Source organism: Tachypleus tridentatus, chromosome 4, assembly GCF_004210375.1.
Source record: "Tachypleus tridentatus isolate NWPU-2018 chromosome 4, ASM421037v1, whole genome shotgun sequence".
Classification (NCBI taxonomy): domain Eukaryota; kingdom Metazoa; phylum Arthropoda; class Merostomata; order Xiphosura; family Limulidae; genus Tachypleus; species Tachypleus tridentatus.
This window is the reverse complement of record NC_134828.1, coordinates 121,494,438-121,507,461: the sequence shown is the minus strand read 5'-3', so window position 1 is coordinate 121,507,461 and position 13,024 is coordinate 121,494,438. Positions and strand designations below refer to the sequence as shown.

Below are 13,024 nucleotides of genomic sequence, written 5' to 3'. Positions count from 1 at the left end.
TCCATGTAAGATCGTTACTATTACTATTTGTAAAGCGATACCGTAGATCAAATGAAAAGAAATAATCTGTGTAAGTTTCAATGTGTATTATTGTACTTATTATAAATCATACTTTCACAATCTAAAACTGAATCATCTATTAAAACATACCTTTTCAGTACGTCACTATATTACTGAAAAAGACAAGGGTTCGATTCCCTTGAGTGGGCTCAGCAGATAGCCGATGTGGCTTTACTATAAGAAACACACACACACACGTGTGTTTTTTCAAAAGAATCTTTATTTGAGCTACAGATACAAAAAAGACATTACACCAACATAGAATGAGGAATAGCAGAATTACGTAACTGTTTCTTTATTTAAATTTTACATAATTTTGTTTTTAAACGTTTATTCAATTAGTGATTTTAACATCAAAATAAATTTTCCACACAAAGCTATGAACTTCAAGGAAGTAGTCATGGAAATTGTACTGTTCTCAAATAACATGAGCAAAAACTATTAATTTGGTTAATATTAGTACACATAAAGTTGAAAGTAGTAACTACTAAGTCTAATTCAAATTAAAAATATACTTCTTATGTTTTCCAAAATTTCAATCTCTTTATGATACGATGAACTGCATTTTTAATTGTAGTCATGTTTGGCCTTGGTTGTTCTTCCCGGATGATGCGTTCGTTGTCTATGAAGTGACCATTGGGTAGTGAGATTTTCAGTTGATTTATTGCGCCACTCAGAAGAACACGTGATGGTGTATCCTAGTTTTGACACAGATTGAAACAGAAGGCAATTATATATTGTCTTTACAAACTTATACTTTTTAAAACACGTGGACACCTTCCATCCAAGATGTTTAAATTGTTTGTCAGCCTTTGGTTTCACTTTTGGTAAAGTTTCCATCAAACTTTTCTTTGAGCTGTGAATCGTCATTAAATATCCACGATCAGTAAATTCCGTCTGAAACGCTAATGTTTCATCAATGCAGCTGATGAAATCATCCTCACGATCTTTTTGATCTTGAAGAAGCTTTGGTGATAAAAGAACTTCTGCTGGTTCAGTTTCATAACATGTAATTCCTTGTATGAATGTATTAATACTGTGATCGTCTTCAGGAATAATGAAATGTCTTTATATAATGAATAAAGAAAGGGAATATGGTCCCACATCCTTGAAACTGATATTTCTTATCTTCAGGAAGATACCAATGTTGTTCACGTGCTGGAGTGGTAAGTGAACTGCCTAGTTTACATTTGGAGAGCGTTTCAACTGGAATCCTGTGTCTGATTCCACCAATACTCAAACGTATAGTCTTTATTCCTTCAGGAAACATGGAAAAATATCAAGCTCTACTTATTTTACCTGAGATTTTTATTTCTCAAAATCTCATTATTTTACTTGCTATCGTTCATTAACTTGTCATGTAGTAACTATATTTCATAAATGTGTACATATTTTCATATCTAAGCATTACTTTTTAATTATTGCTACGTAATACATTGTTTTATCAATAAACGACAATAACTATCATTGAATAACTTTTCTTTCCACGTGTCCTCATTTCGTAACCAATCAACAAAATACTTGACAGAGTGACGTACGATGGCTTGAGGGGTGAGTTGGAACCTTCATCTTCTATTTAAATAAACGTCACTATACGTGTGCATCTGTTCATTAAACGTTTCCACATTTATTGATAAAAGAGCACCAAACTTGACATAGTGATTCAGTAAGACATGGGCTTCTCTTTACCAACGAACAGTGAGATTGACCGTAACCTTATAACGCCCCCACGGCTAAATGGGCGAGCATGTTTGGTGCGACGGGGATTCGATACCGCGACCCTCAGATTACGAGTCGAAATGCCTAAACCGACCTGGCCATGCAAGGTCACCAAGACTTAAGATAATTTGAATTAGGTTGGTGAAGAATCCCAGTGGTGGTGATACTATATTAACAATAATATGAGTAAATGAATAACGTTAATACGTAATATTAATAGTAATTCAGTGGCATGGTGATTTGACGAGCTGTGAAGTGTGATAGATACAAATACAATTAATTGGATACTTTATCATGATAGTAGTTTCATACTTTTGACTCAGAAGTTCCAAACTTATAAAAGGCAATTGTGCAAAGTCAAGTAACAAAATCTTTCATTATAACACCCATTTAATGTTGTGGAATTGTTTGGTATCCTAATAACTTTAAGTTTCAAGCAAAGTAGTTTAACTGTATAGTACTGATAATAGTGTCTCACAAATAATCAGTTAATATTAGATTCACACAAAACAATTTATGGAATAAATATACCCTCCAAGACCAACATATATTGTCTATAATATTTACAGAGCCATTTTTCTATAGTTTTATAATTTGAATTTTGTTAGTTTAGTACTTGTAATTAAACCATGAATTATGATGTTCTTGCTTCATGCCTGAGGTCTAACAAATAGCTTAATATTTAGTATTAAATATTTATACTGTTGATGTTCATCATTTTAATATTTTTGTATCATTGTGCATAAAACTTAATTATTGTATTAGTTTTTGTAGTATTAGTTGGAAGAGTTCCAGAAGTGAATAAAAATTTAATTTGTAAGAAGAGTATGGTATAAAGTATACATTATTTGATTAGAATAACCATTATAATTTAAGTTTATCAGTGTCTTATTTTGAGACCTATGATATTTATATGTATCAAAAGCTTGTTTATATACTTCAGGGGAACTGTATGGGTTTAAATGGGGAAACCTTGATAGTTATGCAAGTTATACCATTTTCTTTCACTAATGATGCATAAGTAAAGGCAGAAATGGAATATCAGTAATCATAGAAATGACGCATGTGTTAGTTTGTTATAACTTGAAAACAAATTAAATACAAAATGCTGCATTGACTGAAAATGTGGGATGTGTTTTCCTTCCTCAGTGGGCCATACTTTTTCAGAGCACATGATCTGCCATTGCTCCTTTTGGTCTTCGCATCCAGGCGCAATTGGATGAATTGGGTCTGTCCTTGGATAACATTACAGAATCCATTGGTCAGCCCATCCCACTGTGGCTCATTACAGTTCCCAAATGTGACCTTTCTTTAAGTCATCTGATTAAGGCAGATACTCCCAATTGGAAGTACCGTCTTTTGTTTACTGAACATCTTTAGAACAATCTCTCCATTCCAATTTATACAGATGTCTTTTAACACTTTTATAACTTTACCTTTTGGTACTGGCCATAATGACACATAACCCGGAACCAGGACTGGAAAGACCAACTTCAGGTAACAGCTGGTGGTTCTTGTACTTACCTGTTGGTCTTCCTTGTGGGTTATGATCATCAGCATTATGCTACAGAAAGTCCTTTACAACTTTGTAGACTGGATGTCAACATTGGTTTTGTGCCATTTTATGTTTTTAATTGCTGTTTTGGTTTTACCTTCATTTCCTTTTATGTATTTTACTTCATTTACTTTATGTTTACCTTTTTACTAGACATTTGGCTAATTATTATTACGATTTTGCTACGTGTCTTTTAAAACTTTTATTTTACTTTACCTTTTGATAATGGCTCTTATGACACATAACCCGGAACCAGGACTGGAAAGGCCAACTGCAGGTGACTGATCGTGGTTCTTGTACTTACCAGTTAGTCTTCCTGGTGGGTTATGATCATTACTATTATGCTAAAGAAAGTCCTTTACAACTTCTTTTACTCTGCTTTCTCTCTTAACATTGTAAACTAGGTGTCAACACTGGTTTTATGTTTTTTCTATTTTTCAATGCTGTTTTGTTTTACCTTCATTTCCTTTTATGCATTTTACTACATTTAATTTATTTTTACCTTTTTACCGGACATTTGGCGCAGATAGCCTAGCTGCTTTGTGCCATAAAACATGAAATCAACCAACGAACCAACCAACCATCTTGGACCACCTGATTGGACTTGAAACATTGACGATCACAGAAGACTTCAACAATGAGAGAACACCTTGTTTCTGTCTTCTTTGATCTTGAGCTCCCTCTTGGTGATGTTGTTCTTCCCATGGTCCTTAAGGCAAAATTCTTGGGGTTTATTTTTCACCGTAAGCTTTCTTTCATTCATCACATCAAACAGCTATGTGTCAAGTGTACAAGGGCACTAAATATCTTTTGTGTCTTCTCTACCACCTCTAAGCGAGTGGATCAATGTTCTGTGCTCAAGGTGCTTGCATTTGATCCAAATTGGACAATGAGTTTATGATTCTGCCAGGACCTCACCTTTGAAGATGCTGTACCCCATTCACCATCTGGGGCTTTGGCTCTGCATGGGGGTTTTCTCACTTATTCAGTCCAAAGCTTGTACACCAAATCCTACGAACCTGTTCTTAACCTCCACCATTTGCTCTTTCTGAATAGATGGTCTGTCATTTTTCCTTTAGGCTTTTGTATGCAGGGACAGTTGGTTGAATTGGGCATGTCATTGGATGATATTGCTATCTCCACTGATCAGCATTATCCCACCATGGCTTATTATTATCCACACCTGTGACCTTTCTTTGAGCCATCTGAGGATGGTAGATACTCCTGATTAGAAGGTACTGTCTTCTATTTGCTGACCATGTTTTGAACCATTCTTCTATTTCGATTTACACAAATGGTTCAAAAATTAGGCAACTCTGTGGACTGTGCCAGAGTTTGTTGTGACTCGGTGTTTGCTTTGTTATTTGCTGCCAAGTTGCATGCCATTTACCTTGCCCTGGATGACATAGTACAATAGTACAATGATTGTACTATTTGCAGTGATTCTAGCTCTGGAATCACATTAAATTCCATCCTGTTCTTGTCAATATTAAACAGCAACAACTGGCCCATCTTCTTCATCTTCCACTAACATACAGTTTTGTTTGGATAACTGGCCATGACAGTACTTGTGGGAATGAGCTCATTGACACCTCAGCCAAGTCCACGTGCTTTGGTGCTGTCACAGCTGTGCCTGTTCCATATATGGACTAAAAGGTCTTGTATTCAAGACTTGGCTTCCTACCAGTTGTCTTAGAATAAACCTTCTTTGGCCATCTTGTTTCCATAAGGATTGGAAGGAGGAAGTTGCATGCAAATCTCATAGACAGACTTACAAACAACATAGTGTGTGTAGATATGAGTATCTTTGTGGAATACATTTTGAGAAAATATTAACTTGTTTATTGTATCTGAACACCAGATAATTAATACTTACATTAACATACATCTAACATCTTTACACGTTCACACTTGTTATGTTAAAATAAGCTTTGAGATTTGAAGCTGGGTTCCAACTGTTATTAGAGCTTTATATTAAATCATTTAACAACCATCACAATAGATGTTCAGCTTGAAAACAACCTCAAAGTGACATTTTTAGTGTTAAACAACTTACATTATTGATACATTTACATTATTCTGAAATTTAGGTCTGTTTTAAGCAGATGAATTTTTCAGCACATTTTTGTATAAAACTGAGTTAAAATACAAAGATCTGATACTTAAGATTAAAAATATGTTTTTGATATCTTATTGAACAAATAGTTAGTAGCAACATAGCTTCTCCTGATCAATAGATTTTATTGTTTTATAACTCATGTATACCTACATAAAGTTCAGCTAGATATGGCAACTTTAGTTTGCTATTTTAACATTAATTTCTTCATACATTAACTTTATTACTTGCCTCCAATAGACTTTTGCGATATTATTTTGTAATTTTTGACCAAATTATATTGAATAGAAGTCCATAATTGTGTTGATATACATTTTGATACCTTTCATCCCTTAAATTCTAGGCTAATTTAGAATTTCTAGTTATTGCTATAACTACTTGAAAATGCTACAAGCAGGTGTGAAGTTTTTGTTTATTTTGAATTTCGCGCAAAGCTACACGAAGGTTATGTGTCCCTAATTTAATAGTGTAAGACCAGACGGAAGACAGATAGTAATCACCACCTTGGGCTACCCTTTTACCAGTGAATAATGGGATTGACAGCCACATTATAATGGCTGAAAGGGCGAGCATGTTTGGTGTGACGGGGATTTGAGCCCAAGACCCTCGGATTACAAGTCGAGTGCCTTAACCACGTGGCCATGCCTGAACATTGTAAAAAGTTGGATTTATACTAGTGAACATATGCAAAGATATCCATAGGTACTATCATATTCATGATGATAAGAGGTAAGATGCAGTGGTAAGTTTGAGGTAATCAGATACAGTTCAAATACACAAAAACTTATTGCGGAGGACTCCAGAAACTGGATTTAACTAGTCTGTATAAAAATGGATCTTTAAAACTTTAAAATTGATTTTGAGTTTAGGAATCTCACAGTATTACTGAAAAAAATGTTATAGGAGGAAATAGAAAGTGTAACAAACAAAACAAATGTTGGACGTATCGCTTTTCATTTTTTTTATGATAATTTATGGTAATTTTTTTCACTAATTCATCACCTAGCAATCAATATTAGAGACATGACAGAGGTTTGGTAAAGCACAACATGAAACTGTTTGGAAAGTCTTTCGATGACCTAAGTCTTTTACTATCAGTTAAAGTAATTAATTGAGTGTTTTAACGTACAAGGTAACAGTAGTAAAACTGTATTAAGTTTACTAACAGTAGAGTTAGTACTGTATTTACTTGGGAGTGCTAATGCCATATTATATCTCATGAGACGAAACATGACTTACTACATGTTTGACTGAACATTAATAAACTATGAATCTTGAAAACATCAAAATCACTTTTCAAAAAAAAAAACTACAGCACAGTTCTTAAGTCTCAGAATGAGCCAACTGTCATAGAAAATGTTCTTACATGAAATTATTACAATAAATATCTATTTTAACTAAAAAACTTACGGAACACCCATTTCCACCACGGTGTTAACGAACTGCTTCCCTTCCACAATTATAGCTAACTGTAAAGAGAGTTCAAACAAACACCCTCCTGTTCTACACTAGAAGGAAATGTAGAAAAACAGTTTCAAAATTACTGTTATATCACTTTATAAAATATCTCAGAAAGGGCACAAGACTGAAAAGTACAATCAGGTATAAGTTAGTGAGTGAGAGCACTAATAACTTGTCCAGAACCAAATGGTCCAAAAAAATAATGTTTCAAACCTAAAACGTTAAAGAATGTGTGTGACTAACATGAAAAACTTTGATTGATTCTTCATCGTTTAACTTTCTCACGACAGGCTCAATCCCAGGAACTGACCTAATAATTATTCTGTGCTTGTTATAGTATTACAATGTATTCATATTATTTTGACAGGCTTTAAGTAAACACAAGTTTTTTGCACACCAAAGATAATATTTTTTAATGGAGTATTTTTACTAAAAATGTATCTATGAATACTTACATATGTATAAATATATAAATAGAGAATTTCTGTATACTAGTCTGAGTGTTCATTTCCATGTTTAGATTAAAAATACTTTTTTTTAGTCTAAAAAATTACAAACTTTTTTTTTGTGTAATATCTAAACCTGAAGCCTTGTTACTGGTGTAACCCCTGAAACAGTAAAGAAACAGGACTTCAAATTATGATATTAAACTACTAATGTTTATACTAAATAGTTTTATGATCATAATAGTGTGTGTATGTATACACATTGTTAAATTTTATTGTTTTATTGCCTTTATAACCCCTGACTAATTACTATTCATGCCTTAATAAGTGGTAAATCATGTGACAAATATGCAGCTGTTGTTATGCTTTTGAATTCCATTATGCACAAGCTACTCATGAACATTTTTTAAAATATTATTATTAGTTTTTTGTTTGTTTGTGTGCTTTTGGTATTTTTTAAAATTTTGTTTACACTATTATTTCAGTTCTTTACATCACAATAATACCTTTTTTATGTTTATTTTTGTTTAGAATTTCGCACAAAGCTACACAAGGGCTATCTGCACTAGCTGTCCCTAATTTAGCAGTGCAAGACAAGAGGGAAGGCAGCTAGTCATCACCATCCACTGCCAACTCTTGGGCTACTCTTTTACCAATGAATAGTGAGATTGACTGTCATATTATAACTTCCCAACAGCTGAAAGGGTGAACATGTTTGGTGTGGCAGGGATTCAAACTTGCAACCCTCAGATTACGAGTCGAATGCCTTAACCCACCTGGCCATGCCAGGCCTATTATCATTAGTAGTAACAGTAGTACTTATTTTACTTAATCTAACCTAACTAAACTAAACTATTTTACACATTGCATTTCCCATGGCAATCAAGGTTGAATTGAAAGCAAAATATGGAATTATATTTACAGGAAACATTGCAATACTATAAATCATCTGACAGATGAAAACCATGGATTTCTATTGGTTTTTAAGTAACACCGTATTGAGTGGCTCAAACACTTATTGGTAATTTCTAATAAAGAGGACGTCACAGGTGGGTGTGGCAAGATGGATTTGATTTCATGTCTCTGGAACCAAGTAATATCAAAGGCTATGAAAAATTATAGTATGCCTAAGTGAAATTATATCATAATAAGTGATTTACTTTAAATTTCATTTTTTACTTCTTGGTGGGGTGATAAATAAATTAAAGAAAAAAAGGCTTAGAGAGAAAATGTTGCAATTCTTACACAAGAAAATTCTAGTTTTTCTATTTTAAATATTGCTTTCTGAAAGTAAAATCTTTAAACTTGCATACTATTAAAATATGGATTATGAGCTATGTATATTTATTAGTATATCATAAAAATAAAATAGTTTAATCAACTTTTAAATGTAACTCATTAAAACCTTGAGTTACATGCACAGAAAAAGATTTCTACAGAGAAAGGGTTAATAATGCTTTTTTTTTCCAAGAGGAAGTGTACTTTGAATAAAAATCAAGATTTCATGTTTTGTTACCATGACTACAGGTCCCAAATACCAGTGTAAATACAGGACTTCTTATAGTTATTTGGTTGATTGCTATTATGTTATTGAGCAAAACATTGTTTAACCAGGTTTCAGATTGAACATATACATATTGATAAAGTAGGTTATTGTTGTCTGTGTTAAGTAGATTACCTCAAACAGTGCAGGTCATGTGGGAGCTTATATACATGTATTAAAATGTAGCTTATTAGAACAAGTAATTTAGGTAGGTTACTTTCTAATCTAATCTACATTTGTGTGTGTATAAATAATTATTACTGACTTTGGATCTTATCTAAGCCTAGATCTCTACTACTGTTAGTAGCAATAAAACAATGCAGGTGTCCTAATGATACTCAGGCCTAAACACAAGTATTAGCAACACTGTTTTAGATGTGCAAATTGGAGATAGTTTTACAATGCTTTATGTTTAGTGTCATTTCTACAACATAGTGACAATGTTGAATACTTATAATTTCCTGGGAGAAAATTTCAAAAACTTAAAAATTCTTATGAATATGTTTGAGAGACAACTCAAAAAAGAACATTGGAAAAGAAAATCACTAAAGTCCTTAATTATAGATCATATTTAGTTTCATAGATACAGTATAAAATCAAATCCTATTTGCAAATTTCAACTTAAACTAAGAACAAACAACACAATTATTAGTAAAATATTCCCTTCAATGTTTCAGTTACTTTTTAACTTATTTAAATTCTTAAATCATAATATCCTTACGTATTTAGAAGTTAATTAAGTTAATGGCCATTTTGGCTAACTGACACCATTTTTGCATACATTCTTCACATGACTATATCAACTTTAAAGATACTTTACAACATTCATGTTTCAATATTACCAGGAAATATAAATGAAAGTCTGAAAATGACAAATTGTCTTAATTATTTTGGTAGTGCAAAAGTAAATAAAAAAGTAGGATTTTATAAAAAATAAAAGTGCAAACAAAGAAAACAGAAACATGTTATTTATTATGATTTAAAGAACAGAAAAGTGGTAATTACATTCCAGATTTAGTTTCTTACAAATTACAAGATTACTGGGAAATTAGAAGTCTCTGGAATCCTTATTTTATAAAGTTATCTAAAGTTAACATTTTTCTTAAAATGAAAATGGTTTCCAATAATACTTACCATCCACCAACACTATAGCTAGAATCTCACATTTATAAAAGTGTAGGGGGGCAGTGCAGACATGATCTACACACAAAGCATTTGTACAGAACAGGAGTGTACTAAGAGAAAAATGGTACAAGAGTGTGGAAATTACACCCTACCTCCCGAACAGATATGCTCTTCACTTGGAGCTTAGTTCCTCTATCAAAGGCAGAACAGAATATAAGTAATCATCAGGTAGGCCACCCCTGACCAGACAGCCGAGATTCTATGACTCAGGGTTTGAATTAAGGGGTTGTAGTACCTATATCCTATGTTGCTGGCTATGGCTATTAGACCACAATATTATGTGTGTGTGTGTATATATATATACTGTAACCACAAAATGTTGCATTTGGCACCATCAGAATAACAACAAGAAAGAAAGCAACACTTAAGTGGACAGATTCTCTTCTCCACCTGAATGAGTCCAAAAGGTAACACCTGAGGCTCGGAATGATGGGATCCCATATGCCATACTCAACAAAGGAACAGAATTCATCTGGTTTGGAATTATGAACATTCATTCTCAGTCCCTAACCATGTAGGTAAGGTGTATTCTACTTAACCCTGGAATTATGTGGAACCTGCCCTCAACGAAGGACTTAGGATGGAACTGCTTTGGTTTCAGATTTACGATATAGTGAACCAACTTCCATGAATGATAACTGAAATTGGCACTGATCAAAGAGAAGGGTTTTGCACTCCCCAACGAGATAACTGTATGCAAAATATGAACCAAAATTATGAGTAGGCTCCCAGGAAGGCTGGAGCCACTCTTACTGAAATATGAAAAAAACATCCAAGAACCCTAGAAGAAGGACCCCTTACTTTGCCCTCTTCTCCAGGAGTGGTTGATCACGCTCAAAAACTTTGGTTAAAAAGCCTCTTGTCTACCACAGATTCTCAAGCTCTACTCATACAGCCTGGGGTGATAAAAACAGAGCTCTGGAAACTCTGCAGTAGGTGAATCAAGTTCCCTACATTTTATTCAAATCAAACCAATCACAATTTGTTCAACATGAAGAACAGCAAGATTAGCTGTATTCATGAATGTTACGAGTGCCAATCCATAATATCATCTGGTAGGTGTCTAAATGATCTTACAGGACACCTCATTTTGACAGTACCTGTTGCATACTGGTAGTAATTATAGTAAAAGTAGTTGCTAGTATGAAGTTGAAAAAAGAAAGCATTCCTGCCTCAGAAGCACTCACCCCAGAATGGTATACCATGAAAAATAAAAGGACCTTGGAAATAAAAGAGTATATGACTGAGGAAAATACTCATTTCTGGTAAAAGCCTAGGAGATGTGGTAAACAAATCTACAGGAAGTAGTAGAAAACCATCAGAAGAGGAACTGGCCAGATCATGTAAGCAACAAGATAGGAGAGTAACAGAAGTATTCCACATACTGACACAATGTCTTCAAAGAACCACTGAACCAGGCAGCTAATGACACTGGAGATTGAGAAATAGCTGCAGTGTCAACAGAAGTTAAGTATGTTTTGGAATTATTATACAGTACTATGAATAAACTGTGTACAAAAAAAACATTTTAAAGAACATTTTAACAGCTGAACTTTTATATAACAAAAAAATGACAATGTTATACATACTTCCTCTTGTCGATATCCAAACAATTAATTGTAATATCCTGGATACCCAACAAACCTATTGCATCAAAAAATAAATTTTAACATAAAGAGCAGTCTTCACATGTAACTTAAAGATAAAATGAAATATAAAAAAGTCAATTCTGTATTGATGAACTATTGACAATTACTTGATTGTTCTTTTTCATTTTTATATGTCTCAAAATTTCAAAAGTAAAATCACGAGTTTGTGGGAAATTAAGCACAAAGCTACACATTGAGTTATCTGTGTTTTGCCCACCAGCAGTATCAAAATACACAATGGGTTATCTGTGCTCTGCCCACCACCAGTATCAAAATACACAATGGGTTATATGTGCTCTGTCCACCACAAGTATCAAAATACACATTGGGTTATCTGTGTTCTGCCCACCACCAGTATCAAAAGACACAATGGGTTATATGTGCTCTGTCCACCACAAGTATCAAAATACACATTGGGTTATCTGTGCTCTGCCCACCACCAGTATCAAAACCTAGTTTCTAGCAATGTAAGTTTGTAGACATACTGCTGTGTCATTGGGGGAAGAAGTACAAGTTTAGGACATTTTGAAAAATAAAGAATTCTATGGCATTTCAATAAGTTATTATTAAATTTTCCATGATCATTTAATTAACTGTAAACACAATCAATGGAAAAAAACATTTTAGCTTTGTCAAAATAACATGTAAGTTTGTTTTTTTCTCATCTAGTTATTAGGTGCTAATCAATACATTGTTTAGAGGTTAAGGGATCATCTGAAAATTCATTTCCAGCATCTTCTGTTATGCTGCACTAGACCTTAAGTGCCAATCAGCACAAATCACCAAGTAAATATGTGCCATTTAGGAAAATGTTTCATCAAAACAACTGATTACCATCTAAGGGCTGGGACTAACTTCGACAAAAACTGTAAAGTGGCTGGATAATTATAATTTGTAAAATAAGCCTTGTTACACAATATGTCAACTATATAAAAGTAGCCTGTTTTGATCAGTTGATTGAATAACTTGGAAAACAACACAAAATCATTTCACATTATATTTTGCAATCACAATTAAAAGAATAACAACAACAAATAAACATCTATAAGAAACTAATTTCCACGATACCACAGTCTCAACTACCCACTGCTACATAACTACAAAACACTGAGTGTTAAGTATAACTTCAGGAAATGTCACACGATCGTATGCTATAATTATACAACATGCACTTTCTGAAAGAAGCTTGTCTGCTATTTGAAATTCATGAAAATTCTCTAATTTTTCAAGTTCTATAAAACATTTTTTCTTGACTTTCCACAAATTTCATGACACATACAGAACCTGTAC

The 13,024-nt window shown here is 33.3% G+C and overlaps 1 long non-coding RNA gene across 1 annotated transcript; it reads right to left on the bottom strand.

Moving 5' to 3' along the window:
- Positions 1–217: 217 nt before the first annotated feature.
- LOC143249960 (uncharacterized) lies at positions 218–12,649 on the bottom strand. The gene is made up of 3 exons (XR_013028056.1): positions 11,675–12,649; positions 6,861–6,958; positions 218–1,317 (listed from the first exon to the last, which is right to left on the bottom strand). It is a non-coding gene; the product is annotated as an uncharacterized LOC143249960 (long non-coding RNA).
- Between the last annotated feature and the right edge of the window lie 375 nt (positions 12,650–13,024).